Genomic DNA, 25,783 nt, shown 5'->3' with positions numbered 1-25,783 from the left:
GAGAAATGGTCGATATGTCTACAGTGGCAGATTGGAAAGAGCCAGTGGCATAGAAATTGAGTGCTATGGTCACTTTGGTTATGTCGCTCAGAGCTATCTTAGCCCTTGTCTGAAGCTGGAGGTTTGGTTTCAGGAGATTGCCCAGCTCCCTGACGATGTCCTTCCAGAATCGAAGTCTATGGAGACATTGGTCATCTGTCAGGTCCATGTAAGAAACTGCTATCTGTAGACCCTTGTACAATCGGGGCCTTCTCCCCCCATGTGTACGGTCGGATCTTCCTATGGCAGCTGGCTCATTGCCTTCTCCCTCATGCTCTTGCTGCCCCTCTGCAGCCTGTTGCTGGCAAGCATCTGCCTCCTGTGCATCCTACCTTCTTTCCATGTCGCCCACTATCTGGTGCGGGGGTTCAGCGTACCTTACCATCCTCCTGATGGCAGGTCTTTCCTGGGCCACCTCTCTGGGTTGAGGTCTGTCGCCATCACCATGGCCTTCTACATGTTGGGCAGCCATGTCTGCTGCGCCCTTGCCCACTGTCCCTAGAGCCGTTGGAGGTGGCGCCGCCTTCTCCTGTTTGGCTCCCTGCTGCGCACAATGTGCAGGAGGCATTCCACTACCAGCACTGTGCCCATTGCCTCTGCAAGCAGAACCTCCACAATGAGGCCTCTGTGTTGTACAGATTGAGGACCCTAGCCCACTAGCATTCAATGCCGCTCTGAAAAGGGCAACTGATAAACTTGTGAAAAGTCCGAAAAATTCTCGGCCAAAAAAATAGAGATGTACGCAATACGCATTTAAAGTCTGCTGGCACTGTTCACCGACCCAAAAAACTGTCAGGGGCACCGACAGGCGGCCAGAAGACTTTTTGACCTGAATTTTCCTTCTGGGGTGGAGCCGCTGCGATGCGCACTCTGATGATGTTGTGAAGGACGCAGCTGCAGGAGCGGGGCGGAAGTGGGGAGAGTGGTGCAGATCCTCATACCACAGTAAAAAGCCCTGATGGATTTCTGCAAACGTTGGCCACCCCGCCGCAAGTCGGCGGCCATTCCGCGTTAACCCGTGGCCGAATTTCGGCCCCTTTATTTATTAAAAGTCAATGACTTTAAAATAAAAGTGATTTCAACAAAATATCTTAAAACAGCTGTTTAGAAGTTTCAGTTTTCCGTCAACGGTATTGATGTTGAAAATTTTTTTTTACCAAAGTCTCACTGTGAACCACCTTCTCAAAATCCATGCAGGCATAAAAATGATAAGACCGAAAGTGATTTGTATCCTTTCAAGCACACTTCAGATGTTCATCTGTTATATTTTGAAAGATATTACAAATGTAATAAGGGTGTCATTTATTTTATGAGAGCATAAGTCAAAGCAGCATAAAGTATATGTAATATCATTCATGAATTTACTCCTTTAAGTCTTCTAACCACAGGGATAGGAAAACGACACTACAATTTATAATAATTTACCATGGCAAACTCAATTAGATTTAATTAATGGGAAAATAATGGTTATGCTTTTTCAGGCGAATACTAAGATTTTGGTGGATGATGTAATCTCACAGAAGTATCTGTTACCTAATTACCACCCACAAACCCACAGTATTGACAGATGGTTGATCTGGAGCCTCCCACTGTAGTTGCCAAAATATAAACTTGTGTATGACTGCACGGACAATCACCATGATATCAAATGTGCATCACTTGTCACATGTGCTCTAACACTCTGCTACTAAGAGAATTTGAGCCTTGTGGGATAGCTGCAGAAAGACAGAGAGGGATATCCCTCGGGTGACTGCGGGATACGGAAAATATTCCATGAGTCTCTTGACCTTGTAATCCATGAGCTGTGACATTGCAAGTGAGTTGTGCGGGTTAAGATTGTGAGTGAAATATTTTTGTGTATCCCACAGCAACGCTGCTTTTTTTAAACCTCCTGTGTTTTATTGGAGGCTGGCAGCCTTTTCATTATTTTACTTTTTTTTATTTCAATGTTGCTCCAGAATTAATGACAATTACAGCTGATATGAATGCAATCTGAAGCCATGCATTCCTCATAATCAATCTCCTCAGGATCATATAGAATACGTAAAACAGCCCCACGCTCCAAAGAACACTCTGGTGGTATAACTTAGCAATGAATTCACTCTCCTTGCAGATCCTAGGAAAGCTGTGACTGTAATCTGATCTTTGAATTTAAACTAGTTTTAAATCATAAGGTTGTAATATTTGGTGCACTGTGTGCTAACACAAAGCAGCTAGTTGCAGCTTATTTATAGGTAGGAAATGTATAGCCTTAAAACCTGAAGAGTAAGGACAGATTGATTACATTATGCTTATGACATACCGATGGGGATGTTGAATGCAAAAATATTGAATGTGGTTGTTTCAGAAGGAGAAAATTGGAGAGGATAGAGCTGGCCAGGATGGAAGTCTGAGGGTAAAACTATATACAGAACAGGTAATGCTGGAGGAAAACTCCCTGAGACAAGAAAGGGCAGACACCTCCCACAACTTCCAACAAAGCAAAGTCATAACAATAGTTTTTCATGATTCCTCTAGTTAGGCTCCATTCTCAAAAATTTCGGACTTGCATCTCTTGGCTTATGCTCAGCTATATGTTGACATTTCCCATTCTGCTCTTGTCCTCTCCTTATAACTCTTTCTCGATACATTCCAGGTCTTGTCCATGCAGCATCTGCATCTCTGCCCTCAGTCCCTCGGTATCTTCTATCCTAGCTGTTGTGTACACGTAAATAACTGACAAACTGAGCCAGGAGAAAAGTAACTTAACATACTGTGCTTTTATACAATTGGAGTCGCAAACCGGCATGAACCAGCATGAGTACAGCAACGGTGAGTAGCTCCTGCAGGGTCCTAATGCCCGGCCAGTGAGCTGTAACAAATAAATTGAGTATGACACAACATATTTCCCCTCTTTTTAAAACTAAAGTCTATCTACAGACAAAGTCCTTGAGATAGCCAGGTTGTGTTCTGATACGCTGAGACCGGTGTGGAGCTGGCAGTGTTTGATCGAGGTTATCATTTGGGAAACTAAATGGTGCCTCTGTTCCATCCTGCTGGTCTCTTAACGCTAGGTTTGGCTGGGGGTTTGAGAATGTCCAGTAGCCAACGAAGATTCCGCCCAATCATGAGCTCAGCGGATGTCTTCCCCGTTAGCAAGTGCTTTGTCGAATGGTATGTGCGGAGAATGGTTTGAACCGCTTCGTCGAATGTTTGGCCTGCTGTGAGGTTGGCTTTCAAACCTTCTTTGATGATACAGTTAAAACGCTGAACACCTCCATTGCTTTGAGGATTATACCGAGCAGTAAGACAATGCTTGATAGCATGACGAGTGAGGAAATCCGCAAATTGGTCAGACACAAACTGTAGTCCATTGTCAGTGATTATGACCTCTGGGAGGCCCCACTTTGTGAACATACGCTGCAGCATGGTGATGATCGTTGGCGAGGTCACTGAACTTGTTGTAGCAATTTCTGGCCATTTGGAATGCAGGTCATGTACTACAACAAGGAAACGATGGTGCTGTGGAGTTGCGTCAACTGAACCGAAGATATCCAATGGAAGTTGTTGCCATGGTCTTTGTGGCCATGGAATGGGCTTCATTGGTGCTGGTCGGATGTTTGTAGCCTTTTCGCTCAGACTGCAGGCTTCACAGTGTGAGACAAACTCCTCGATGCGCGTGTTAATCCCAGGCCACCATATTAAATCGCGACATCTCTGCTTCATATGGACAATGCCAAGGTGTCCATCATGTGCCAATGCGAGAATGCGCTGTTGAAGCGATTTGGGAATTACTGCTCTATCACCATGAGCTAGGCAGTCATCGTTCCAAATGGAAAATTCATTGTGAAGTCTGTGGAATGTTTTCAGCTCTTCCAGAATTTGCTTAGGCCATTCAGTCTGGAGGAAGTGGCTCACGTGCTGGAGCATAGCATCACTCTGTGATTCAGTTTTGAGTTTGTCGCAGGAAACAAGGTTTCTGATGAACTGAGTGATGATCGATGTGACATATGTGTCGTCATCTGTGAACAAGTCAACACCAGAGTCCGAAACAGGTGGCGAGCGGCTGAGCATGTCAGCTACGTGGTTGCGACTGCCAGCGATGTACTGTACGTCAAAGTTAAACCGATGAAGGTGATCAGACCATCAGCTGATTTGTAGTGGTCTGTACCCAGATCCAGTTGTAGCGAATAGCATAGTTAGCGCTTGGTGATCCGTACAGAGGGTAAATTTCCTGCCATAGAGGTCGATGTGCCAGTGTTTACATGCATATATGCGAATGAGTGCTTCACGTTCCCCTATAGAGTATTTACGTTCTGCAGATGAGAGCGTGCGAGAGGCGAAGACTACTGGGCATTCCAGGCCATCAATCCATTGCGAGAGAACAGCATCCATGCCTTTGCCTGATGCATCCATGGTGACGTACGTAGTGGCATTCGGATCATGTGCGAGGATAGGAGTGGACGTGACTTTCTCCTTAAGCGTAGTGAATGCCTGAGCCTGGGAATCTGTCCATTCCCAAGGGATGTCCTTGTGCAGCAACTTGCGAAGTGGTTCGGCAATGATGTGCATAGTGCGGGACGAACTTCAGATAGAAGTTGCAAGTGCGGAGGAATGAGGAAAGTTCTTTGACATTAGTAGCCTCCTGCATTCGCTGGATCACGGCAATGTTGCTAAGCATTGGCTTGACACCTTGTGCTGTGAGTCTCTAGCCCAGAAAGTTTATTTCTCCAGCAGCGAATATACACTTATCGGCATTAAGTGTAATGTTATGTGTAGCAAGTCTAGCCATAACTGTGTGAAGCCGCTGGTCATGTTCTTCCATTATCCGTCCATGTATATCATCAAGCAGATTGAGGGCACCCTCTGTGCCTGTTAGCACAGTAGTGACAATATTCTGAAATGCACTTGGTGCAGAAGATAGTCTGTAGGCCATGCGCCGATACTGATACAGACCATCATGCATCGTGACTGCCATGAGCGGTTTGCTGTACTCCGCTAGGGGTATTTACAGGTAACTGCAGCACATGCCGAGTTTCGAAAAAGCTATTGAGCCGTGGAATTCTGAAGACAGTTTGTCGATGGTAGGAAGAGGGTACTTATCGGGGATGATGGGCTTGTTGACCTCTTTCAGGTCGATGCATAGGTGGATCCCCACATTTTTACGCCAAGCAATGACTAAGTTCGAGATCCAGGGTGATGAGTCGATGCTCTCAATGATTCCCTGAGATTCGAGTTGTGTTAATTCTGCAGATACTTGGTCACGAATCGCGAATGGGAGATCGCGAAATCGCTGCGTAACTGGTTTGACGGGGATGATGGCAGAATTTTGGTAAATGCGGGGATGATGGCAGAATTTTGTTGTCACTCCAAACCCTGTGGAGATTGAAGGATACTACCTGTCAAAGTCCACCGTGTACACAGGTGTGCTGGTTGGGTCGTAAACTTTGAACCCAAGCTTGTCAAAAAGGTCAACCCCCATAAGGCTTCGTCCTTTCGCGACATAAAAGGAAAAGTTCTCCAATATCCTTAAACTATATTGGGACAGATATGATCGCAAGTACCTCAATTTTGGAGTCGGAGTATGCATGTAGAATAGAAGTTCCGGACTGCAGTTGACAGTGCGTGAAGTGGGTTTTATACACAGCCTTGCTCAATATGGAGACTTTGGCTCCAAGGTCAATGAGGAGGCAGCAGGGCGCACCGTCAATCTTTACCTCATAGTCCTTGAATTTGTCAGAACCGATGTGTGAAATGACACTAACGGTGTAAACCATGCTACTGGGGTTCTCCACATATCGAATATGCTGTGATGAGCGAAAGACACTAGCAAAATGGTTCATTTTACCACATGCAGAGCATTTCTTCGCACTTGCAGGGCAGTTACAACACTTTGCTGAGTGTGATTTGTCCCCACAGTTAAAGCAGTGGAAGTTACAATATACATAGATGACTTGGAAGAGGGGACAGAGTGTAGTGTAACAAAATTTGCAGATGACACAAGATTAGCGGGGAAGCGGGTTGTGTAGAGGACACAGAGAGGCTGCAAAGAGATTTGGATAGGTTAAGCGAATGGGCTAAGGTTTGGCAGATGGAATACAATGTCGGAAAGTGTGAGGTCATCCACCTTGGGGGAAAAACACTAAAAGGGAATATTATTTGAATGGGGAGAAATTACAACATGCTGCGGTGCAGAGGGACCTGGGGTCCTTGTGCATGAAACCCAAAAAGTTAGTTTGCAGGTGCAGCAAGTAATCAGGAAGGCAAATGGAATGTTGGCCTTCATTGCGACAGGGATGGAAAACAAAAGCAGGGAGGTCCTGCTGCAACTGTACAGGGTATTGGTGAGGCCGCACCTGGAGTACTGCGTCCAGTTTTGGTCACCTTACTTGAGGAAGGCTATACTAGCTTTGGAGGGGGTACAGAGACGATTCACTAGGCTGATTCTGGAGATGATGAGGTTAACTTATGATGATAGATTGAGTAGACTGGGTCTTTATTCATTGGAGTTCAGAAGGATGAGGGGTGATCTTATAGAAACATTTAAAATAATGAAAGGGATAGACAAGATAAAGGCAGAGAGGTTGTTTCCACTGGTCGGGGAGACTAGAACTAGGGGGCACAGCCTCAAAATACGGGGGAGCTAATTTAAAACCGAGTTGAGAAGGAATTTCTTCTCCCAGAGGGTTGTGAATCTGTGGAATTCTCTGCCCAGGGAAGCAGTTGAGGCTAGCTCATTGAATGTATTCAAATCAGAGATAAATAGATTTTTAAGCAATAAGGGAATTAAGGGTTATGGGGAGTGGGCGGGTAAGTGGAGCTGAGTCCACGGCCAGATCAGCCATGATCTTGTTGAGTGGCAGAGCAGGCTCGAGGGGCTAGATGGCCTACTCCTGTTCCTAATTCTAATGTTCTTATATTCTTATGATCCGTAGTGGGTGGCCTATTACTAGCCCTGGGTCTCTGCCCTGATTTCCGCTCTGGACGAACGCCTTGTACATGGGCTGTAAGCTGCAGTCTGCTGCACAGGGGGAGCAGGGGACTTGATCGCTTTTGAATCGGAAAGCACTGATTCGATTTGGACGGCCAAATTAATTGCTTTTTCTAATGTCAATTTATCATCCTCCATCAAACGTTCCTGAATGGGGGGGATCATTGTTTTCTCAATAATTTAATCCCTGATCATTTCCTCTGTAAGTGCTCCAAAGTTACACGTATGGCCCATTCAGTTAATAAAACAATGTACTGTTTGATTGGTTCACCATTCCCTCGCCCCCTTTGACGGAATTGGTATCTCTCCATCACGATACATTTCTTTGTCCCAAAATAGTTCTCTCGGTCACTTACCATTTTGTCATAGGACTTCTGTGTCTTCAATTTGGCCAAAGATGCGTTGGCCTTCGGTGCTGAGGCATTGGATAAGTTTTGCATGGCAGCGAGCTGGTGTTATGTTGTCGCCGTCTAACCCACTCGTCGTGATGTATTTAGAAAAACTTTTTATCCAACTCAGCCACGGAATTGGATGGTCCCCGCAGGTGGAGAGGAAAGGTGAGGGGTGGGGGGGAGGGGGGGAGGGGGAAGGGGGGGATGGTAGGGAGCTTAATTTGAGTCATCCTCGTCACCAAAGTATGGTGTGTTCACGTAAATAACTGACAAACTGAGCCAGGAGAACAGTAACTTAACTTTACTGTGCTTTTGTACAACCCAAAATGGAGTCCCAAACCGGCATGAACCTCATTATCATCATCATCCATCGGAATTGAGGAAGACTTGCTTTCACTCTTAATATGAGTCCTTATGTGGCTGAACAGTCCAATACGAGAAACGCATTCCTTGTCACAGGTGGGATAGATAGTCATCGAGGGAAGGGGTGGGTGGGACTGGTTTGCGCACGCTCTTTCCGCTGCCTGCGCTTGATTCAGCATGCTCTCTGTCATGTATCTCACATTACTGTATATAACTGTATCTTACCATGATATACATGACTGTAACTGGATATGACCTGTAACAATAAGCATACCTTACCACCAGGGGTGCACTTGCAGGAGACACTCCATATCTGTCCCACTGAGGTATATCAAGGGAGGACTCAGGCAAGTGCAGCACTGAAGAGCTGGAATTAAAGGTGCAGTTCCTGAGTGACCTTGACTTCAGCATGTGTCTCGTGTAAGTCAGTACATTAGAGTCAGGACTTAACAGTGGCGATGAGTTACGGGATTACAGAATCCACAGAATGACAACCAACAGCTCAGATGAGAAATACAATGCTAGAGACAATTGGGATGACTTTATAGAAAGGCTCCAGCAAAGCTTTGTGACCAAAGGCTGGCTGGGCGATGATAAGGCAGACAAGAGAAGAGCCCATCTCTTGACCAACTGTGACTCGAAAACATACGCTTTAATGAAAGACCTGCTGGCACCCGAGAAACCAGCAAGCAAGTCGTTTGAGGAGTTGAGCACACTGGTGAGAGACCACCTGAAGCCAGCGAGCAGCCTACACATGGCCAGACACAGGTTCTACAACTACAGACGCTGTGTGGGCCAAAGCATACCCGACTGCGTGGTGGAACTTCGGAGGCTGGCTAGTTCATGTGAGTTCCCCGATGAACTAAGGAGAGAAGTACTGAGAGACTTTTTTATTGAAGGAATAGGCCACACAGGCATATTCCAAAAGCTTATAGAGACTAAGAACTTGACTCTAGAGGCAGCAGCCCTGGTCGCTCAGATGTTCTTGGCAGGTGAAGAAGAAACGAGGCTGATCTATACTTCGGGTACGACAACCAACGAGGCATCGGAACAAGGGGTTCACATTGTGAAACAAACCGCTACCCCCACACACAGACAAAGGCAGGAGAGCAGGCCTTCAACAGCAGACAGTGGCGCCAGAAGCCATCAAAATCAAGGGCCACATGAACGGCCGATCACATCTCATCAACCCATAATGTGAGCAATCAACAACAGATTGAGAGAAGCTCAAGGGAGATCAGCCAGATGCAGCTCATCCTTCGGAAACAATGGAAACGGTCTGTTTTGGAGATGTGGGGGAAGGCACTCAACCAGGGTGTGTCGATTTCAGCATGCCGTTTGCAGAAACTGCAACTACATAGGGCATCTGGCTTGCATGCGCAGAAAAACAACAGCTCGGCTGGTATATGAATCGGAAGGGTCGGAAAGCGGACCAGAACACGGTTGGAACAGTGCACGGGATGCCGAGGTACAGCGGGTTAACACGATCAATGTCCACTGTTCTTACACCAAGATGCCTCCAATTATGATGAGGGTTCTACTCAACGGGATACCCGTCAACATGGAACTGGACACGGGGGCCAGTCAATCCCTCATGAGCGTTCAACAATTTGAACAGCTGTGGCCGCACATAAACTCACAATGATTGACACCAAACTAAGGACCTATGCTAAAGAAATCGTCCCAGTCCTTGGCAGCGCCATGCTCTCGGTCACACACAAAAGGATGGTGAACCGACTTTCCCTGTGGATTGTCCCCGGGGATCTCTCAGCCCTGTTGGGGAGAAGCTGGCTAGCAGAACTTAATTGGAAATGGGATGATGTTCACGCCATGTCATGAGAGGAACAGACCTCCTGCTCAACAGTTCTAAGCCGTTTTGAACATCTTTTTCAGCCAGGTGGGGGCACCTTCAAAGGGGCTAAAGTTAGAATCTACATCACACAGAATGCCAGACCGGTCCATCACAAGGCTAGAGCTATGCCTTATGCGATGAGGGAAAAGATTGAAAATGAACTGGACCGGCTTCTGTGGGAAGGCATAATTTCTCCCGTGGGATTCAATGACTGGGCAAGCCCCATCGTCCCCATCATGAAGCCTGATGGATCCGTGCGAATCTGTGGAGATTACAAGTCTACCATAAACAGAGTCCCCCTACAGGACCAATACCCGCTGCCCCGAGTGGAGGGCCTATTTGCCACGTTGGCTGGAGGAAAACTTTTCTCGAAACTTGACCTCACATCTGCGTATATGACGCAAGAACTGACCGAAGAGTCTGAGCTACTCACCACCATCAACACACATCAAGGCCTTTTTGTGTACAATCGATGCCCATTCGGCATCAGGTCAGATGCTGCTATATTCCAACGCAACATGGAGAGTCCGCTCAAGTCCATCCCGGGGACGGTTGTGTTTCAAGATGACATACTCATCATGGGCAGGGACACCGAATCTCATCTCCGCAATCTTGAGGAAGTACTAAGTCGATTGGATCAGGTAGGCCCAAGAGTTAAGAAATTCAAGTGTCTGTTTCTCGCGCCTGAGGTTGGAGTTTTGGGCAGAAGGATTGCCGCTGATGGAATCCTCCCAACCGAGTCCAAAACCAAGCGATTCGCCTGGCACCCAGGCTCCGGAATGTCTCGGAACTGTGCGCCTTTCTTGGGCTACTCAATTATTTGGGGAACTTTATGCAGAACTTGAGCACGCTGCTGGAGCCTCTCCACTTGCTACTCAGAAAGGGGTGCGATTGGTTTTGGGGGGATGCCCAAGAACGTGCCTTCAATGGGGTACTGAAGTTGCATGTTCAACCATGAACTCATTGAATGGCGGTGCAGGCTAGAAGGGCCGAATGGCCTACTCCTGCACCTATTTTCTATGTTTCTATGTTTCTATGTTTCAATAAGGCACGCAACCTTCTATGTTCCAAGAGTGTTTTAGCCTTTTTTGACCCAGGTAAAAAGTTAGTCCTTACGTATGATGCATCAGCATATGGGGTCGGGTGCATTTTACAGCACGTAAATTGCAGCCCGTTGCTTATGCCTCCAGGTCACTTTCGCGGGCGGAGCGCGGGTACGGTATGGTTGAGAAGGAGGCGCTCGCGTGCGTGTACGGTGTCAAAAAGATGCACCAATACCTTTTCGGGGCCAAGTTTGCATTAGAAACTGACCACAAACCCCTCATGTCCCTACTATCCGAGTGCAAGGCAATCAACGCCAACGCCTCGTCGCGGCTTACGACTACACGATAAGGCACAGACCAGGCACAGACAACTGTGCCGACGAGCTTAGCAGGCTACCCCTGGCGACCACAGAAGGGTCCGACGAACAGGACTGTGAAATGGTCATGGCAATCAATGCCTTTGAATCCACAGGTTCGCCGATGACGGCTCGCCAAATCAGAGCCTGGACGACCAGCGACCCCACGTTATCTCTATTTAAAAGATGTGTTTTAACCGGTGATTGGGCAGAGGTTCACGATGCCTGCCCCGAGGAGGTCAAACTCTTTCATAGGCGCATGCATGAACTCTCACTACAGGCAGACTGCCTGATGTGAGGCAGCTGAGTAGTTATGCCCTTACGAGGCAGGGAGGCGTTTGTCCGTGAGCTCCATCGCGAGCACCCGGGGATCGTCCTTATGAAGGCCATAGCCAGATCTCATGTCTGGTGGCCTGGCATTGACGTGGACTTGGAGCTCTGCGTCCATCGGTGCACCATTTGTGCCCAACTCAGTAATGCCCCCAGGGAGGCCCCCCTAAGCCCCTGGCCCTGGCCCACCAAACCGTGGTCGCGGGTGCATGTAGACTATGCGGGCCCATTCATGGGCAAAGTGTTCCTCGTAGTCATTGATGCATTTTCAAAATGGATCGAGTGCACCATTTTAAACTCAAGCACCACCTGCACCACTGTGGAGAGCCTTAGAACCATGTTTGCAACGCACGGCATTCTTGACATATTGGTCAGTGATAATAGTCCGTGCTTCACCAGTTCAGAATTTCACGACTTTATAGTTGACCACGGTATAAATCACGTTAAGACGGCACCTTTCAAGCCGGCCTCCAATGGCCAAGCGGAGCGAGCAGTGCAGATTATTAAACAAGGCATGCTCAGAATCCAAGGTCCCACGCTGCAGAGCCACCTGTCGCGACTGCTGCTGGCATACAGATCTCGTCTGCATTCGTTGACTGGGGTTCCCCCTGCGCAACTATTGATGAAATGAACCTTAAAGACCAGGCTCTCGTTAATCCTTCCAGACATGCATGAAATTGTTGAAGCTAAGCGTCAAAAGCTAACTGAGTACCATGACCAAAATTCGAGGGGGAGGTGGAATGAGATAGGGGACAAAATGTTTGTACTAAACTATGGCCGGGGTCCCAAATGGCTTGCAGGGACAGTAACAGACAAAGAGGGAAACAGGCTACTGGTTGTACAAATGGACAATGGCCAAACCTGCTGGAGGCATGTAGACCAAGTAAAAAGTAGATTCACTGATAACACTGAAGAACAAGAGGCAGACTACAATGTGGAACTCACACCACAACTGGTGGACAGACAGGTGGAACAACCTGAGGAAAGGGCAGTCTCAACAGACAGCCCAGGCAAGATACCAGCAATCATACCGAAAGAAACAGACAGCCCAGGCATGATACCAGCAATCACACCAAACGAAACACAGGCACCAAGGCAAACAACTGAACCACAACTAAGACGCTCCATGCAAGAGCGCAGACCACCTGAGAGACTGAATCTTTAAAGGCAATAAAACGTTGGGGGAGGGTGATGCCATGTATCTCACATTACTGTGTAAGTCAGTACATTAGTGTCAGGACTTAACACTCTCAGTGATGAGACTCGAGGTGCTCAGCGCCCTCCTGGATGCACTTCCTCCACTTAGGGCGCTCTTTGGCCAGGAACTCCCAGGTGTCAGTAGGGATGTTGCATTTTATCAGGAAGGCTTTGAGGGTGTCCTTGTAATGTTTCCTCTGCCCACCTTTGCCTCGTTTGCCGTGAAGGAGTTCCGAGTCGAACGTTTGCTTTGGGAGCATGAAGCAGTATGAGTACAGCAACTATGAATAGCTCCTGCAGGGTCCTAAATCCTGTCCAGTGAACTGTAACAAATCAGTAGAGTGTGAACACAATACTGGCCAGTTATTGAACTAGTTTCCCCTGTATTATAAATAGGTTGTCTGCCTTTAGCACCTTCTGTGTGGTCTACCAAAATCACCATTTATCAGCAGATATTTTATATAATTTTGCATCTAATACTTTAAAAGTATTTTGCATTTAATACGCATCTGTTTGAGATAAAAAAGGAACTCTGCAATTTTGTAGGATACATTTTGTAATGTGGAGGTATGAGGGAGCATTGTGTCTTATTCCCTGACAATCCAACTGGCTCACCTAATCAAAACATTCCAGTAGCTAACTGGTATGGGGTAGGTAGTTGAGTAAAAAATTAAATTTTTTTATTAATGAATTTGCATGATGTTGGCTTTAAATCTGTCATGGTGCATGAGGAGTTAAAAATGAACTTCACTTACAAAAATCAAATTCCAGCTTAACTTAGTAGATTTGTTACAGAGTTAGTTGGTTCATCTGCAATTGGGGTTACAAGGAGGGGCAACACCATTCAATTCAAGTATGAATGTCTTGTGGGATTTGTTTGAACTATGACTAATTGGCAGCTTTCTTTAAAAATTCAAAATAAAATCATAGAATTCTTGAATAGTACAGCACACAACAGGGGCCAAAATTGCCCCTTTCAGAAAGGCCCGTTAGCGCCACTGAGAGGCACTAACAGGGTGCTAAAAGGTTCTCGCCTGGAAAGGTCGCTCGCCCCTGCAATTGCTCCTGGGGCTCGGAGCGCGAAAAGTGCTTTGTGCAGCGCCCCGCAATTATCGCAATAGCGCAGCGCACGCACGGTGTGGGGCGATGCCACCGACAGCTTTGCGGGGTGGCTGGGGCGTCCCGGCCTCCCTGGAAGGGGAAGTTGTAGCGCCGCGGCCGCCATCTTTGCTGTGTCGGCTACCAGGGAGGGCATTGGCCCAGCCGACACCCTCCCTGGTGGCCCAGTGGGCACCACTAAAGTGGCTGCAGAGCTCGGAGCGGCCCTCCCCGTTAAAAGAAGAGGGACGTTGTGTCGCGTCAGCGTGAGGCAGCACGTCCGCGTCACGCAGTCATCAGCAGCGTGGCGCTGATGTGCTGAGCTCGGCGATGAGCGTTGTGCCCCTAACGCCTCGTTACATCTTTTTGCTCTAACAGCCCAATTCCAAAACATTTAGCGGCCCATCTTGCCAGGCACTAAGTTTTCTTTTAATTGGAACTGTGTGCCCCAAACTCAGCACGGGGCAATTTCGGCCCCTAGGTATTTACACCTGTTTAATCTTTGTCACTTTTGTGAAGGCATTTATCACCCCTTTTGTTGAAACTTGGAGTCTGTCTGAGGCCATTTAAGAGAAAAAGTTGGGCCAGATAGCTTCTGTAGGTAATGAGAAAAATAAGGAATTGCAATTTATGGATAGGTATTACTTCGAACATAGTTTAACACAGCGGTCATTAAGTATTTATTAGTTTTGACGAATCAAGGAGCCAGATAAGCTTGATAACTATGATAAAAATATATGTTGTGTTACTGCTACTATTCCTTCATTCATTTACCATTTAAAAGAACTACAGGTATTGTGTAGAAACAAATGTAAATTGTAATACAGGGTATTTATAATACCACCTATATTGGCAGCTAAAACTTAAGTTAAAGTTTAGTGTAAGTCTTGACTCAGTGGTAGTACTAGCACCTCCAAATCAGAAGGCCATGAGTTCAAGCCGCATTCCGGAGACTTGAACACATAATCTGGCTCACACTTCAGTGCAGTACAGAATGGGAGGTGCTGTCTTTCTGATGAGATGCTAAACTGTGGCCCTGTCTGCCCTTGCAGCTGGACATAAAAGATCCCTTGGCACTATTTCAAGAGAAGCAGGGAGAGTTGTCCTGGCCAATATTTATCCCTCAACCAACAACACTAAAACAGATTATATGGTCATTCAACTGATTGCTGTTTGTGGATCTTGCTGTGTGCATTTTGGCTGCTGTATTTCTCTACGTTACAAAAATGGCTACACTTCAAAAGCATTTCATTGGCTGTAACATCCTGAGATCATGAAGGGCGCTATATAAATGCAAGTTCTTTCTTAGTTCTTTCTAGTGAAGAATTAATCTTCCAACTTTTAAGGACATGGAGCACCATGCGATATCACATGATAAAACTAATACCTGAATTAAACTAAAGAGAGCTCACTCATTCCTTGGGCATATTACCAATTTACCTGGATACCTTCCTTACTTTCTTGAATAGCGGTGTTACATTTGCTACCTTCCAACCCGCTGTGACCTTTCTAGAATCTAGGGAATTTTGAAAGACCAATACCAATGCATCCACTATCTCTGCAACCACCTCTTTTAGAACCTTAGGTCCAGAGGGATTGTCGGCTTTTAGTCCCATTAGTTTCTCGAGTACTTTTTCTCAACTTAAATTAATTACATTAAGTTCCTCACCCACCTTAGACCCTTGGGGCTAGAATCTCCATTTTTGAGCTTATCACCCAAAAATGGGTATTATTTCGGGCGTGGGCAGTAAAACAGGATTTTCAGGTCGTCGGCTTCTTGCTCATTCACAAAACACCTAGTTTACATTTTTGAAAATGGGCGTTACCGTAAGCGAGATCAAATGGGTGGTAACATTAAATTTTTTTGACCTTCTGCCATAAAGTGTGGACGTCCTTAGCAACGGCATGGCAATGCTCGATTCCCGTGATTCAGGAGGTCAAATGTCACCATGACATATGCAGAAGAGGAGACAGAGAGAGAGGGAGCTCAGTGGGACTGAAGACGTGTCTGGGTGTGGTGTGGCTGCTTTGGGAGGAAGGAGGGAGACTTTAGAGCTTCACAGCAAGTAGGCAAACAAAAATACGCTGTTAACAGCCACATATTTGACCGAATTTGCGCTATAATGGAGGGAGAGGAGGAGGCATCACAGCACGCTGTAGATACTGACGCTGGAGAGAGCAGTGAGGTGGGAGAGAGCAATGAGGTGGGAGAGGAGCACATTGGAGACTGCAAAAGAGCGAGGAGGTTCTCGGACGAGGCAAATGCCTCCCTCCTGCAGGAGGTCGAGTAACACTGGGGTGATTTGACACAGGGAGGGCTTAGGGAGCCCACCCCAAAGGCCTACCAGAGGATATGGACCGAGATAGCAGAGGTGGTCTCATCAACGTCCAATGAGATGGGTGATGGCAACCAATACCGCAAACGATGGAACAACTTTGTGGGATTCGCAAGAGTAAGTATTACATTGGTTTACATGTACTTATGTATTCATATAATTTGATTTGTAACAGTCATGAGTGATTATCAGCAGATGTGAGGTCTTGCACTTTTACAGGTAATGTTTTACTCAAAGCCTGTGGTCACGGTGTATGTCTTTCGGTAAAGAATGATAATAATCATAATAATCATGCTTACATCTGTCGGTTATGTGTTGTATCAGTACCTAGCAATGATATCACGCAATGATCTCATGCCATGTCGTCCTGTCCTTTTCACAGAAGAAGCTATCGACAATGAGGTCCATGCAGAGGCGAACGGGTGGGGGGCCACCAGTTGCCAGCGACATCACAGAGATGGACTCACCTTGTCACCCTAGCACCCCATTCTCCTCTAACAACCTCATTTGTGTCTTGCAGTTTAGCCAGCAGCACGGCCCCAGGTAAGGCTACAGAGGCCAGAAGGTGGGGGCGTGGGGCAGGAGTTGGCAGATGATGCTACTACATCTGGTGCTGAGGAGCTCTACTTGTTGCCCGTCAATTCAGTGGGTCTGTTCTCGATGGATAAAAGCACGATCTTCGAAGAACCTGCATCGCCACGCTCCAGAACCCATTCCACCCCAAGGCCATCTATGGTCCTCCGGTCATTCCCGCCTCCACTCTGGAGGTGCCGGCCCCAAGCACCTCTCCACAGGGCACCCCATTTGTCCCCAGGACGGCGCCAACCACGCGGAGGCATCGTGGACGCGACAGGTCTGTTCTACGAGTGCGACATGACAGTGGAGAGATGGTTCAGTTGTCGAGGAGGACTGTAGACATTGGTGACCAGCTCATCGAACCTTTGGGGGCAGATCTCGACACCTGGCAACCATGTCCGAGTACATTCCACGCATGGCGGAGTCCCTGGATGCGATAGCCAGGAACAATGCTGCCACAGCCCTCCCAGTGGTCCCAAAGAATAGCACTCCACCCCTAGGTTCTGCACCACCACTGCGAACAATAGATGCGAGCAAGGACCAAGATCCTGCTCCTGCATCAGAGAATGTTGCCCCCTCGGCATGCCCCGTTCCCATACCTGTCCAACCAATACATCTGCCTTCATCCCCCCCAATGAGGCACCGCCTGAGGATATACTCGGCCAGGCGCCATGTAGCGAGGAGGGGAAGGGATACAGGTGGGGAGAAGAAAGAAAGAGGGGAAGGAAAGTGAGGTGCATGTGCGCAGGTGATGGCTGTGTTATATCTCCATCTGGTTGTATGCACTTTGTTGCAATGTATCGAGGCTGGGGACCACGCTCCTGCTTTGCCTTTTATTCTGTGTTCCAGGACATGTTGACCATGTGATTTATGTCAATGGTGTAAAAAATGGGATGTGGGCGGGGGTTGGTTATTATTGGCTGTGTTACTTATGATTTCAGACCAATGTTGGTATTAAACTTTTGTTATTGAACATAACCTTGTTGCGCATTGTCTCAGAAAGCTGGACCGTTACACACTGTGATTCCTTACAGTGAAAAGGTTAAATACAACTTAACATCAATCAACGTAAACATTAACTGGCACCAAGGTGATGGGCACCATTGATGTCTGAGCTACACACACACAGCAGTGTGTCAGCGTTGTCACTCACATCAGCGCTCTTTCAGGCAAATCTTTCCGATATCAGCTCCTCATGTAAGAGTAGGATTTAACAAATGCCAGCCACACTGCTGGTGTCCATCCCAGTTACTTGCACTTTTTGTGGGCAGTTTTTTGAACAGGCGATATTCTGGGCGATATGTGTGCAAGGTGGTGAAATTGACATTGGGCGATCTCCATGGCCGCTAGTTTGGGTAAATATGCTCTTTGTGACAAAAAACAGTCGCTGGGTGTTATTATTGAATCTCGGTGTTAAGTCCGTGAGGAAAGTAACACTGGCCGATATTATGGGCGTTGAAATGGCCCATTCTGCTGATTCCGCCAAAAAAAAATTGGCCGGCGGTAATATTTTTTCTCGGCGTTAAGCCCATGGGGAAAATAACGCTCGGCGATAAGTCTCCTAAAAAAGCCCGTCAGTTGCCATTTTGTGCCAAAATGGGCGATATCTGGGCGTTATACGTAATTTCAGCGGTTAAATGGGCGTTTACTGGCCTTTAAGCAGGCAAAAAATGTGGAGGTTCTCGTCCTTGGTTCCTCACCATTGTAGGGATTCTTTTTGCGTCTTTTACTCTGAAGACAGATACAAAATATTTGTTTAATGTTTTTGCCATTTCGTTATTCCCCATAATAATTTCTCCTGCCTCAGTCTCTAAGGAACCTATGTTTACTTTTATTGCTCTTCTTTTTTATATACTTGTAGAAGCCTTTACAATCTGTTTTTATATTTCTTGTTAGTTTTCTCTCATAGTCTATTTTTTTTCTTTTGAGCAATTTTTTGGTCATCCTTTGCTGGTTTCTGAAACTCTCTCAATCCTCAGGCTTACTATTATTCTTCACAACATTATAAGCTTCTTCTTTCAACAGAATGCCATCCTTAACTACTTTAGTTAGCCACGGATGGATCACTTTTACTGTGGAATTTTTGTTTATCAATGGATTGTATCTTTGTTGAGAATTATGAAATATTTATTTAAATGCTAGACACTGCTTATCTATTGCCATAACTTTTAATTTATTTTTCCAATCTACCTTAGCCAACTCACCCTTCAAACCTATGTAATTGGCTTTTTTTTAAGTTTACGACTCTAGTTTCGGACTTAGGCAAGTCACTCTCAAACATAATGTGAAAGTCTATCGTATTATGATCATTCTGCCCCAGAAGATCCTTTATTATGAGATTGCTAATTAACCCTGTCTCATTACACAATACAAGATCCAAAATAGCCTGTTCCCTGGTTGGTTCCATGATATATTATTCTAGGAAATTGTCCCTAATGCATTCCATGAACTCGTCCCCCAGACTACCTTTACCAATTTGATTTGTCCAGTCTGTATGAAGATTTAAGGCCCCCATGATTATTGCATTACCTTTGTTACAAGCTCCTACTATTTCTTGATTAATATTCTGTCCAATGGTATAGCTACTGTTAGGGGGCCTATATACTCCTCCCACCATTGTTTTCTGCCCCTTGTCACTCCTTATCTCCACCCATACTGATTCTATTTCCTGATCTTCTGAGCCAAGATCCTTTCTTTCTACTATCCTTATGTCATCCTTTATTATCAGGGCTACCCCCCCTCCTTTATCATTCAGCCTGTGTTTTCGAAACATCCCCTGGAACATTTGGGGCCGAAATTGGTGAAGGCCCCTGCCCGCTCAAGTGCCGCCCAAAGGACTGCCAATGGCTGCCGAGGTACCTGACGATACTTTCATTGAAAAGGTCCTTCAAAGGTCGGCGGGTGGCAAAAGAGGGACTTATGTCACCAATCTGGGTGGCAGGCGGCAGGAGCTCCCAATCTCGGCGGCAAAGGCACTTGCCACCCAAGTGCCGCTGAGGATGGAGTCAGGCTCACGGAGGGTCGAACACATGAAAAGGAAAAGCATCAAAAAAAATCATCGGAAGACCTTCCGAGAACCCCATCTAGGTAGGTCCCTGTAAGGTAAGGCTATCAATTTCAGGCCCTTAGTTCCCAACCTTGGTCACCTTGCAACTACGTATCTGTAATAGCTATTAGATCAAACCCATTTATCTCTATTTGTGCCACTAGTTCATCTATCTTATTACGAATGCTCCGTGAATTCAAATAAAGAGCCTTTAATTTAATTTTTTTACCATTATTCCCTGCTTTGATCTTATTCTCTGCTGTAATGCTATCATTAAACGTTCTGTCCCTTCCTGTCACACTCTGCTTATTTTTACCCAAATTGCTCTATTACATTGACCTTTCTCTTTAGATATCTACATTTTCCCTCACCTGACCCCTCCTCCACCATCTTTTAGTTTAAAACCCAACCTACAGCCCTAGTTATTCGATTCTCCAGGATGCTGGTCCCATCCCGGTTTAAGTGGAGCCCATCCCGATGGAACAGCTCCCTCTTTCCCCAATACTGGTTCCAAGTGCTCCATGAATTGAAACCCATTCCTCCCACACCACTCTTTGAGCCATGCATTTAACTCTCTGATCTTCTTGACCCTATGCCAAGTTAAGACCTCAGTGATCCAATTTATGACCAACCTTAGAGAGGCATGTGCCTTATCTATGCTGTACTCCAGTGCTGAGGGACTGCTGCTCTGGCAGAGGGAGTGCTGCACTGGCAGAGGTGCCCTCTTTCGGATGAGTCGTTAAACTGAGGCCCAGTCTGCCCTCTCTGGTGGATGTAGAAGATCCCACGGCACTATTTCAAAGAAGAGCAGGGGAGTTATCCCCGGTGTCCTGGCCAATAATTATCCCTCAATCAACATAACAAAAAAACAGATTATCCGGTCATTGTTACATTGCTGTTTGTGGGAGTTTGCTGTGTGCAAGTTGGCTGCCCTGGTTCCCGCATTACAACAGTAATTACACTCCAAAAGTACTTCATTGGCTGTAAAGCACTTTGAGATGTCCGGTGGTCATCAAAGGCGCTATATAAATACAAGTCTTTCTTTCTTTTCCGATTCTGTTGGGGTCACTCTTAGTAGGTCATTAGTCATAGAAGCAGGGCATGGACATTATCACCCATAAGCAATCCGCTGAAATAATTTTCTTCCCCAAAGATGTCAGGGAGAGCTGAATATTAAGGTGTGAACTGTGACAACTTCCTGAGTGTCTTACATTGACATGTAGGATCCTTTGAATGTTATCACACTCAATCTGTACATTCAGGGAGTGGAAGCTCAACCTCTTGAGAGAGATGAGGGTGTTTTCTATTGTAGTTCGCAAAGCAACATAGGTGCCATCGATTGAATTCTAGGAAAGCTAGCAACCCCATAAAACTGCTTCCTTGCTGTGATGCCAAAGGTAATGAATTCCTCAGCTTTTTTGAAAATTGCATCTGTCACCTGCTTCCTGGTTGATATGACATAGATCCCCTATTGGTGCCTGAAATGAATTTGTTTCATAAAACTTGAAAGTATCATATTCATTGCCATAGGGAGAGCAGTGCAGGCAGGTAACCATGGTTGCAGTTACCTATGAGTAAATGTCAGAGCTGCCCTATTGCCTCTTTGTTGAAGTGTACTCTTCTTATACAGATCTCCTCACTAAGGTCATTATGCAACCATTGTTGCCTGTATGTTCTATGGCGAGGGGGGGTGGGGTGTAATATCTGGTGGGGTCCATTCTCCTAAAAGAATGCCAGACTCTCTATTGCTCCATCCTGTATTGCTGCTACTCCTCCTACATGGTAATGACATACAAGGGTATGTCCATAGCGAATGCCATAACTGCTCCTAAGAAGCCTTCACTTGCGGTGCTCTCACACTTTCAGAAGCAAGACGAGGTTTGTGCAGGCAGAATGACAAAAAGATTGCTGCCAAAAATTGTTTCTACCTGCAGAAATTTCTATTAAAACTCTCCCCACTCTTCAGGCTCATAAACTGCTAATTCCACCTGCCGAAGTTGTTCCTGGCAACAGCTACACCTTACAATTCCCATTTTAACTTTACCCACTTGTATTGTGAGTATAAAAGCAGGAGACTCTGAGATCCAGTGTCACTGGCCCTCATTACAATATATGTAACTAAGTTCATTCACTAATGGACTGATTGTGACAAAGACTAAAAAACCTGAAGGAATTCGAGGGGATCTATTTTGGGGTGAAAACCAAAGAAAATGGCTTCCACCCCATTTTGCTGCCAATAAATGCTGGTAGTCCCGATTATACACTAAAGTTACGGCAAAAAACCTAATGGAGTATCTAGGCCTAAATTTTCTCAAATGTTTTGCATACATCTTTTGCCCTGGATTATGTTTATTTTACAGTATCTCATTGGAAGAGACAATCATCCCTCAAAATGGGCAGCATAAGTCGACTTCCAAGACCTTAGCATGATAGATTTAACTAGCATTAACAAAGAGCTAAGTAATCCAATTGAGATGGAAATAAAGATTCTGTGAAAGATCAACACTGGTGCGAGTGGAATACCTTGTTTTAAAGAACTTATTGGAGCGTTTTATATTTCATAGAATTACAGGCCCCGATATTGGTGGCCTTACCGCCCAATTCCGCTCACTGCCGCCGACTGCCACCGAGTTTTGCTGCTGATCTCCCCTCTTTGCCAGTTTCCACTTGGGCTGGAGCGGGCGGGAGGGGAATACTGCCGGGAACTGCCCGCTGATGACTGCTGATGGCCAAGTAGCGTAAGTGACCTCCGGCCCGCCGAGCTGCCAGATTGGTGCGGTCGGGAGTCGGCGGGAGTTGGCGCCAGCAGGGGGATGGATTGTTGCGTGGAGGCAGGTCTAACCCCGACAGTAAGTACGAAGACCTGCAATAAAAGATTAGTGAACATCTTTAAAACATTTGTTTTACAGCGACTTATCTGGATGGGGTCCCCTGTGGTGTTTTTTTTTCTTTGTAATGATTTTTATTTTCAGGTCTTCCCTGGGCGCGACTCCATCCTCGGCGGCAGTTGGGCGGCAAGAGCCTTTGCCGCCGAGAATGAGAGCTCCTGCCTGCTGCTGCCCAGATTGATGGCATAAGCCATTATTTTGCCGCCGGGCGGTACTGCCACCACTTTTAGTGGAATCTTCCTGGAAAAGTACCGCCCAGTCTCTCGGCGGCCATCGGCGGTCCTTTGGGCGACACTTGGGTGGGCCTTGGGTTTCACCGATTTCGGGCCCATAGAAACTTGCAGCACAAAAAAAAGGCCATTTGCCCTATCGTGCCTATACTGGCTCTTTAAAAGAACAGTCATGCTCAGTCCCCCACCCCAATTTTTTGCCTGTAACCCTGTAAGTTCCCTATCCTCAAGTACTGGTACAACTCGCTTTTAAAATTATTTATGGAATCTGTTTTCACCACCTTTTCAGGTAGAGCATTCCAGATCCCAATGACTCTCTGAGTGAAAACATTTCTCATCCCCCTCTAGATATTTTGCCAATGAATTTAAACCTATGACCTCTGTTTATTGACCCAATCATCAGAGGGAATAGTTTTTCTCTATCATAGAATCATAGGGCTAGATTTTCCACTATGATTGCTATCGCCCAAAAATGGCGATATTTCCGGCTTTAGTGCTTTTTTTTCAGGATCGCTGGAATATCGCCCATTTTAAAACCGCTAGTTTCGCCTTTTTAATTTCGGCTATAGCCTTAGCGATGTGAAATGGTCCATAGCGATGTATTGAGTCATACAAGGCTGGTGTCCATAGCAACGGCCGTTCCGTGCATGCGTGTTTTTTTTCAGGCAAATAACTTTTCCTATGATTCGGGAGGTCAGGGGTCATCTGCGCATGATTAGAAGGTAAAGGGAGGGAGAGACGGAAGGAAGCTTTTCAACGAGGGTGTATTTTGAAGGAGTGCTGAACGTAACATGATGGAAATGTCTCAGGAGGATTCGGGAGAGAGTCTGCAGGAGGTTGCAGGGAGAAGGAGGGCGAAAGCTTTCTCAGACAAGGCTAATGAGGCCTTAGTCAATGAGGTCAAGACTCGGTGGGGCCAATTAACCCAGAGTGGGCATGGGAAACTTCCATCCCGCATTTATCAAAAAATATGGGCGGATATCGCCGCTCTTGTTTCATCGGTGGCCCACGATAGGCGTGAGGCAGACCAGTGCTGTAAGTGCTCGAACAGTCTTGTTACATCGATAAGAGTAAGTATTAAATTATTAAATTTATAATTGTAATGATGCACTGACTCATTAATTAGAATGTAAATCTGCCGGATTGTAATTAGGCTGGGTAATCTTGGGTAGCTCCCCTGTTTAGATTTGGACTAGGGTCGGAACCTGCGCTCTTTAACGAATGTTGCTGAGATGCCTTAAACGTAATCAACAGTATTAATTATTATTAATTAAACACTCGGCATTTCTACCACTTTAGTTTAGAAGGAGAATTATTAAATTATATCGCTGCTTGTGTGCTGTGAGCAACTCTTTAACTTGTGCACCGTCTCCTTTTTGGTTAGATTGGTGGATGGGGCACGACTGAGCACTGAGGGGTCAGGTCAGCTTTACCCAGACTGTGCGAGTCTCTCCAGCTGCTGTCAGTCACACAGTTACCCAGCCTGGACTGGGGGAGAGCTGTTCTGGCTCACTTTTTGCCCTGGGACACTTTGGGACATTAGCTCCGGCCACACGGAGTTCTCCAAGCACAGCCCAGGGACATGGTGCCCTCTCCCATTATCCCATTATGGTCGTGTCTTTGCCGAGCTCACTAGCGGTCCTGATTTCCCCCCGCACCCCCACCCCCACACCCCAGGGACCTCCATCAATTCCAATAAACCGCCTCTCTCCCCTCAGGCGCCGAATGGCATGGCCCGCAGATGGGGCCTTTCCTGGAGATTGTACGCGAGATGTTTGGTGTCAAGCATTAGTTCCTAAACACGATCTTATTAAATATTTTCTCTGAACGAAGATGTTATAACCATATATCCATTATATACAAACCGTATTGGCATATAATATTAACGATGAATAGCATGTGAGGTGACTAATTGTGGATTACAATATCTGTTGTGTTTCCGTAGTCTCACATAGGCAGTCCCTCGAAACGAGGATGACTTGCTTCCACACCAAAAAAGAATGAGTTCACAGTTGTTTCTATGAAGGACCTGAACTACATCCTGAAGGGTGGAAATTTTTAACATGTGGTGGCCGTTGCACACCAGCCACCACACGGGCTTGACAGAGCTAGGTCTTGGTCCAGTGGCAAGGATTACCCAAGACGACTGGAGACCAGCTCTGCTGCACGGATCTAGTGCACACACATATCACAGTATGGGCTGGCCCATGCTGCCCCTAGGGCCCTGGCCCTGAATGCACGCCTCTCCTGGGCCCCAATCACGCCCCTCTACAGTCTCTCACCACTCCTTCCCCACGACCTCGCCACTCCTGCTGTATCTGCCCATTCTCCAATCACCAATCTGGACCTTGATGACGTCACTCTTCACTGCCGTCGCCCTCCTGCAACAGCTTGCGCTGCTACCTGAAGTGGCCTGGAATCTATCTGGAATGGCACTCCTTTTATGGCCCCGACCTGCTGCTGATGTTCTCACGCAGATCAGGGCCTCCACGCTGCTCCCGGGGTCTCCACACCACTCCTTTTATGGCCCCAAGCTGCTGCTGGTGTTCTCACACAGATCAGGGCCTCCACGCATCCACAATCCACACGTTCAGAGAAAGAACGACGTGTTTCCATAATAGTACCTAGTCAATTAGCTTATGCCATGCTCTTGTCATGTTTGCAGAGGAAGATATCTAAGAATCAGATGTACTGGAGGAGGGCCTGCTGAGCTGCACCCTCTCATTGATCTGGAGGAGCGTGCCGCAGCCTTAGTGGGCAGGCATAATCGTTCTGCCACACATGGTGGTGCAGATCCCGTTGTTGCACCATATGAGTAATGTGTAAAGCAGTGGTAAACCAATGGTAATTTACAGCAAGATAATGGCACTTGATTATAATATATGAATGATGTAATGTTAAGCATGCAGCTTTTGTACTCTTCTGTACTCTCATATTAATCATGTGTAACGTCTCTTGTTCACATTTATTGCAGTAGTGTTGCTCCTCGTACATATGCCTGCGTAGTGCAAGCATTCTCATGTCTCCCCTTCTCTTCTACTAACCTCAATTATGTTTCCAAGTTCCC

Source organism: Pristiophorus japonicus, chromosome 5 (assembly GCF_044704955.1).
Source record: "Pristiophorus japonicus isolate sPriJap1 chromosome 5, sPriJap1.hap1, whole genome shotgun sequence".
Taxonomy (NCBI): domain Eukaryota; kingdom Metazoa; phylum Chordata; class Chondrichthyes; family Pristiophoridae; genus Pristiophorus; species Pristiophorus japonicus.
This window is presented reverse-complemented; position numbering follows the sequence as displayed.